Source organism: Sinocyclocheilus grahami, unplaced genomic scaffold (genome assembly GCF_001515645.1).
Source record: "Sinocyclocheilus grahami isolate Dianchi unplaced genomic scaffold, SAMN03320097.WGS_v1.1 scaffold223.1, whole genome shotgun sequence".
Lineage (NCBI taxonomy): Eukaryota > Metazoa > Chordata > Actinopteri > Cypriniformes > Cyprinidae > Sinocyclocheilus > Sinocyclocheilus grahami.
Window position 1 is genome coordinate 606,376 of NW_015505402.1, and position 8,036 is coordinate 614,411.

Sequence of the window (8,036 nt, forward strand, 5' to 3'; positions counted from 1 at the left end):
GTCAAGTCTGTTCATGTCAAGTCTGTTCATGTCAAGTCTGTTCATGTCAAGTCTGTTCATGTCAAGTCTGTTCATGTCAAGTCTGTTCATGTCAAGTCTGTTCATGTCAAGTCTGTTCATGTCAAGTCTGTTCATGTCAAGTCTGTTCATGTCAAGTCTGTTCATGTCAAGTCTGTTCATGTCAAGTCAAGTCTCGGATTATGTTTGGATTTTGGATTTCACCTGTAAATAAACTGCACTTGGGTTCTTCACTACACTTGCCTTCAGTGGACTGAATCGTTACACCGACAAACAAACCAGACAGGAGAGTAGACTAACATTGTGGACTTGAACTTGAAAAATGGTGTGTATTGACGTCTTTTCATGGTTGAAACCAGAATACCTTCTGATGTTCATTCATGTTTATTTTGTGCTATAACTACTAGAGATGATGAGTTCACGTGCTGCTTGAACTGAGGCGCTACAGCGATCTCACACACATTAAAGAGCCACAAAACTGTATTTGTTTGAATTTCTTTTTAAAAAAATTACAAAATTTGAACTCTTTTCATACCAAAAGTAACCTGCTCTGTCTTGTATGTCGGCACGTTGTCAGTGTCCTCTTTGCTCTGTGATGTATTTTTCACTGCATGAGAACATGTGTGGCATAAAAGTGCCATGGTGTGTCAGTCGTAGCAACGGTAACTAAGGGAGGTCATACCACATGATATCCAAATGTAGTAACTACATTCCAGCCATTAAAAAGACTATTTTTTTTTTAAGATGCTTGATGCTTCCCATGGGTCCTTGGCAAATTGGTATATGATGCAACATCTTATCTTTGAATGGATTTTAACATAATAAGCCAAGTAGGTATAACTGCAGACCAAAGATCTCCAAAATGAGGCGGGGTCTCCTCACGCAAAGACTTTCACCATTGGCTCTGGCTTCAGCCAATTGTTATTGACGTACATTTCAAAATAAAACTTCATAAATTAAACATTGTTTTTAGTTGATCTAAAATCAAAAATGCTATATAAATATGCTCCAAGTTTGAACCTTTGCTTCATGATATAAACGGGAATCACCCACGAGCTCTCCGCAAGCTGTCCCAGCGCAGCGCAGGGGAAAGATTTTACTCAATCGCTTTGTTTTAAGCAACGGGGGCTTCCCAGGCTCAAGATTCACAGGGTAACATTAGGAGGGGGTAGTGATGCTGGGTGCAACTGAAAAGGTGCCATTGTCCGGTTGGGGAGTTACAGAATGATCTATCACAATTTTATTAACCGCTTATCTCCTGAACTGCTACTTTCTTTACCACGCTAATCAGCGCCAATCCTGCCGTGCAGTCCATTTCACTGGTTAGGGTCAGGTGTGGGGTAAGTTTAGGGGTTAGCATTTTTTGTAGCATAGTGTAGGAAATCAACAATGTGATTGACACAACCAATAAAATCTTTAGAATCAGCTCTGGGGCAGAGTTTGCACTGAAGTGGATTGGGAGAAAAAATTGCACATGCGTGTCATGTGCCTGTCTGTCAATGGGAGGAAGCCACGCCCTATTTTGGAGCTTCCACCCCATTTTGGAGTTCCCTCCCCCATTTGGAAATCTCCAGGCTGCGGTTATACCCTTCTCTAAAAATCCTGAAATGGTAGTTTCTTGATGGTCGCACCACATGATATTTCATAAAATGGACATCATCAGACAAAGTTTGTTTGTATATTATGATGGAAATATAAATACAAATTTTATACAGGATTACAAAACACTTTGGAAATCATGCCAAATAGTGTAGAAAATTAATCTGAACAAATTTAGATTAATTTCAAAGATGTTTCCAAAACAGCAGTTATGGCCGGACAGTCGCACCACACGATATTTTGGCACTTTGAATAACAGAAAAATTACAAATAACTAATGTTTTTTGAAAAGTTAAAGTGAGTACATACATGGGAGAGATACTTCATATATGGCTTCATATATATCTTTTTATGCATTTGAACCAATTTTTAACAGAAAAAATGCAGTCGGACAGAAAATGTAGGTGTCATGACATTGACCCAAATATAGAAAATATGAAATACTGCAATAACTCAGAATGTAGGCTGTTTGAAAATCACAGAAATCTTGTTTTTTTAATGCCTCTTTTAATTTTGTAAATTAGCTATAGATGTATGTGCTATTACTTTCAGGGGTTAAATTAGTGGTAAAAAAAAACTGATTAAATCACACAACAGAAAGGGTAACTTACAGAACATTACCCATTGCCCAGCATGTTATACAACCCATAGAGCAGGTAATAATAGCTGCTGAGAAGTCTAAGAAAATGTATTGTGAATTTGATAAGACTTTTTCATGAAGGAAGGTTTTAATTTTCCATATTATTCACCAAAGTACCATAGTTAAAAGCCATTTAAATTAAAATTCAAACTCACCCAAACATTCTCCAGAACGCAGCCATAACTGATCCAAAACTGTGCCAACCCTCGGATTTCACCTCAAACATGTGAAGGTAGCATACAACTTAATACTACTTTTAAATGCTGGCCTCTATCTGTCATGGTTTCCCTCGTAAAACCCAAATTGTCCTTTTTCACCTGGAGCTCAGATAACTAAATGCCAGCTATCTTAAAGACGTCGTAAATAAAATTCAAGCAATATCCATATTAACTTATGTTTTGTGGATATACAGTCCCTTCCAGCAGGTGTTCAAATCTTCGAACCGATTTTAACTTAAAAACTGGCGCCAGATTCGCAACACTTCCGGCAACACAGGTTGGCTCCACATGGCGTTGTTTTGCGTGGTCGTGCACGTGAGAGAAATGCTTTATTTGACCGTCTTTTTGGAATAAAGACAAGAACAACATGAATAAATAACAAAAAAGTTTTATTAAAAGTTAAATTTTTTACCAGCCTGGGAGACTGTATTATAAATTGTAAAATAAATTATAAAATTGCAAATTAAAAGTTTTTCACAGAGGCCCCATATTTAGTTTACTAAGTTCAATGTTTGTAGTCTAAGCATATACAATTCTTAAATATGAATTCATGATTGAAATGTATTGTAAGGTTTAGTAAATAAACTAGTTAAGTTATCAGTCTCATTTTGAGGCTCTAGCTAATTCCTCCATTACTGGGGTCATGGGTCTTTAGTGCTAATAGGGTTAATTGGAGTATACCATCGCTCCAGACAGGGCACACCCGGCGGTGTGTCTCTCGGGCGTTTGACGCACGTCAGGAGCAGAGGGCAGGTGCGATCACTCCCGTCGCGGCCTGACCTGTCGCCCAACGGTGAATTATTCCACACCAGCCGCAGCAGAACAGTTTAGAGGTGATGAATCGCCCCGGTGCTTGGCAGGCAGTGTGAATTTCATTTCCCCCCAACCAGTGGGTGTCTCGTTTTTTCCCCCACGATGTGCAGAAACTCTGTTCTTATTGAGCCAGAGCGTGTACTTTTTGCCACGTGTCTCCCACTGACAGTTCTATTACGAAGAAAAATGAACAGGAGACATTAACCGTGCTGTCCTGCCACGGTGCCTTCTGAAAACTACCTGTGAATAGAGCGACTGCGGCAGCCGTAGTGCCATCAGGTTATTAGATCAAAGCAATCAGCCACTCGAGGCAGTGTGTTACAGTGATTTTACCATGGGTAGGGGTGTTCTTAGACACAATCTGAAGTAAAATCATTGTGCACATGGCCTTGTGTGAATTACTGCAATAGGACACCAATGTTCAATAAATGCATTTATTATTCATAATAATTAGTATAAACCATTCTTACACCAAGTCACACCATAGCTCAATAGTCAGTGCACTGGCCTATAGGGCTGTCCCATTAAAATGCAATGCTTCCAAAAAATTCTTAGGGAGTGCACCTTGTACACTTTTGTACCATATTTACCTCTAACATGTGCATATTAGTACCGCAAAGGTATATTAGTAACTTAAATGTACAAATACACATTAAATAGCTTTGAAAGATGACAGCTTTTGTACACTCTAAAAAATGCTGGGTTGTTTTAACCCAACGTTGGGTCAAATATGGACTAACCCAACTGTTGGGTTAAATTTTGGTTACATTTTTAAATTAACTTTTTAACCCAACAATTGGGTTAGTCCATATTTGACCCAACATTGGGTTGAAACAACCCAGCATTTTTTAGAGTGTACCTTTTTTTTTTTAGAAGTGTATGACAGGAATAGTACAGGTAAAAGGTCATAATAAAAGCTGGTAGGCTATTCCTAATTCAGCCCACGATCACTTCCGGAAATCATGTCATCATGTTTCAGATAATCATGTTCCTGGAACTCTGAATCATCAATGTCTCGGTGTTTAGTGAATGAAGACCCTTGCCATATCCTCATGAATCCCTATCTGCACCACTCTCCCCTGTGCACACAAATGCACAATTTTATGGCCTGTGGTTTACAGAACTATAATGTCAAGCAACCTGTATGGATAAAGATATCATTCATATTTAAGATTCTGTAAAAATGTTTACAGGAACAATGATTTGATTTGGCTTGACAATATGTTTATTTACTCTACCTGCTCTTTTTATTTCCCTTACAAAATTTCAGTGGAAGCATGGTCTGTATATAAATATGCTGCACTGCTATATTTTTCCCAGTCATCTAAGTAGTGAAAACGTGTCAAAATGTACTTGAATTCTCCCTACACGTCACACAAAAGATATATATTTTTTGAAATAATATAATATAATATAATATTAGTTAGTTACAAATACAGTAAAAAAGAATAATATTGTGAAAAAAAATTGTTAGGTTTCAAATAATTGCTTTTTTAAATATAATTTTTAATTCAATTTATTCCTGTGATGGCAAAGCTGAATTTTCAGCATCATTACCCCGGTCTTCAGTGTCACAGGATCCTTCAGAAATAAGTTTTATATGTTGATTTGCTGCTCAAGAAATACTGTTTTTAAGTACTGACCTCAAGTTTTTGAACTGTAGTGTACATCAGTATATTTCTCACATCACCGCTATTGGCATTGTCTATAACACTGGGTCACTAAATCCCTGGTTCTCCCTGTAATATTAGAGATCCGAGTTGGAGATAGATATCCTGGTGGACTGCCAAAGTTGTTGTTGACACATCTCATTTGGGAAGGAGGCCTTTCCTTCAGCATTATGATTACTTGCATCTCTTGGGTCAATGTTTGATAATAAAAGATATTTGTGCAGCTGCCTAAAAACACTTTTCTGCTAAGGCACTCTATTCTTCCTTCATGCAAATGCCGCTTCTATCACAAAACCCCACTTTAAAACCCCATTTTTTTCTGTCAATAAAAATCCCATGTTCAAAGTCAACTATCTCTGACTGAGTGTAAAACATTGTCACCTTGATTTATGAGAACACATCATATGCCAGGTTTTTATTTGCTGATCTTTACTAACTATTAGACGCTAAGACTTCTCTCAGCAAGCCAGAAAATTGAGATTCAAAGAGAGAAAGACATACACAGAATTTCAGGCGGGATGGAATAAGTTATCCTCAGTCAAACAGAAAGAGACTCCTGTTGAATTAAAAGCAAGAGAATGGAGAAAACATCATATGCAGGGGTTTGAAAGGTGAGCACAGCCTTTGATAGCTGTCTGACTTCTGCTTCTGGTGTAACGCTTTTCATCCTTTCAAAGAATCCTTTTCAGAGTTGCAGCAAACATTTTAAAGTTTGAGTCAGCTTGAGTTGGTTGATAATGTTATTGGCAGCTGTCAGTAACTTAATGAATGATACGACCACAGGAAACACTGACAACTCACATTGAACCCAATAAATTATATATGTGTATGTTTGTGTATATATATATATATATATATATAGAATGATTTTAGCAAATGGCTGCAATATAACAAAGAGTGAAAAATGTAAGGAATACTTTCCGTACCCACTGTATATATATATATCAGAAGTCATCATGGAATCCATTAACAATCTATTTGATTTCCACAATGTGATGCATTTTTCAATGAAACGGAAGAAATGTCGATTTTACCCACAGGAGCTGCTGGATCATGAAAAGTGGGCGTTTTATACCTCTATATGAATAGAGCCAGACTTGAATTGAGTTTGCAGTTGACATCCACTTTTGCGGCGGCTGTTCGACCTGAATGTGGAGGACAAATTATTATTGCACATTCTACTGACAAAATTTTAGAAATACTGCATTACCAGTAGCTTGAAACAGTGATTAAATTGCATTTGGCTAAACACTTTAGTCAGGGTTGTGCCATATTTAATTTTTGACAGGAATGAAAAGAAGGCTGTGAGGGATATTAGTACAGTACGTTCAATGGCCTGTACTATTGTTTCACAACATAACGATTATCCAGTTGACGAAAACATTTCTGAAAAATACTAGACAAAAAGAGTTTTGAAAGTTGTGAGTTGTGAACAATATCTGTGCAACTCTATATGGCATCTATAACCTGATTAAGGTCTATTGCGTAACAATAAACCAATATCACTAGTTAAAACATGCAAATTAATTTGCCTGCTCATTGTAGTACATTCCTACAAGGTCAATTTAAGCCCAAACAGAAACGATATTAATATTCTAGGTAAAAATCGTATAAGGATAAAATGCATGCCTATTATATGATACAACAGAAGGCTAAAGATTTGATATCTGTCTGCTGGGTTTTGATTAGTTCAGAGGAACATTAAAAAATGTTGAAAGTAAAATTATAGATTAACTGGGGTCTCTGAGACTCCAAATATAAAGAAAGTCGATCTCACCAGAACACGAAGCTCAGCGTGCTATATTAAAAAAATGTATTTCAGTCACACTTTCTTATTTCTTGCTCTTTCTAAGGTCACTCTTCTCATCCTGAACTTTCTCTTTTCGAATCTTTCTCTATCCACATCTCACAGACTCGCTGCTCAGCTTCTCTCCACATGCTGATACCTGGCCTGGTGCTTTGGCCGCTCTTCAGAAGGGTGAGCCAGTGTCGGTCAACATGGTTGCTCGATAATCTTTATCCACTCACCGGCCCGTTCCAGCCCTGCCAAGAGCGAGAAAGAGGGGCAGACTGTGTCTGGGGGGAAGGATTTAATGCCCTCTCCTCCCTGACTTCATTACATCCCCAGACCAACATCATCTCTCTTGGTTCAGACCTTGAATTTTGCCGCTTCCCCCGCTGAGACCCTCATGATCCTGTGTGTATCAAGCTCATAGTGGCACCTTTAAATTATCTGATTCTCTGGTTTATGACACATGATCAGTAATCCTCTGACACACGCTCTAGTCATCTTCTCTCCATCAGCTCCATTTAGCCTTCACTGGCTGATGCGTATATTATACGGACACAGGTTCTCCATAATGTGACATTTTATCCATAAATGTTTCTTGGCCTATGTAATAGGGATCCTTCTGGGTCAGCATGTCCTTGATAGGATCAGAAGGACTGTAATGGGACATAAAGCTATATGACCAAAATTAGCTTTACAAGCTTTGGGGGGAGTTCGGGCATGTTCTTTGACAATTCAAGAAACTCGTTTACTATCTTGGGCCTTTATTGGTTTATAAACAGGAGCTATTGAGTGTTCATCCACTGCCATCTTGTGGTCGGTTTCGAATCCTGCACCACATTTTAGTAAAAGTGTTCCTCTGTACTGTAGTCATTCATCCTCACGACGAAGTTGACTTTCTGTAGAAAACAAAAGGAAATGTTCTGATTAATGTTCACGCTGCTCTTTATATGTGATACAATCATCCTTACAAACTAGCTTACACTACAAATGAAACCTTTTATGATCATTCATTATGAAAAGCTATTATTTTAATTTAACTTAAATATGGATGGAACACTTTTTAGATGTAGTGAGAAGGTCAGTTAATAAATTATTTATCGTTGCATTTTGTTTGAACATTAAAGGGGTCATATGATGCTTTTTTAAAGATCATTATTTTTGTGTATTTGGTGTAACAGAATATGTTGACATGCTTTAATGTTCAAAAAACACATTCTTTTTCAAATACTGTACATTATTGTAAGTCCTCTATGCCCCGCCTCTCTCAAACGCTTCGTTTTCTACAA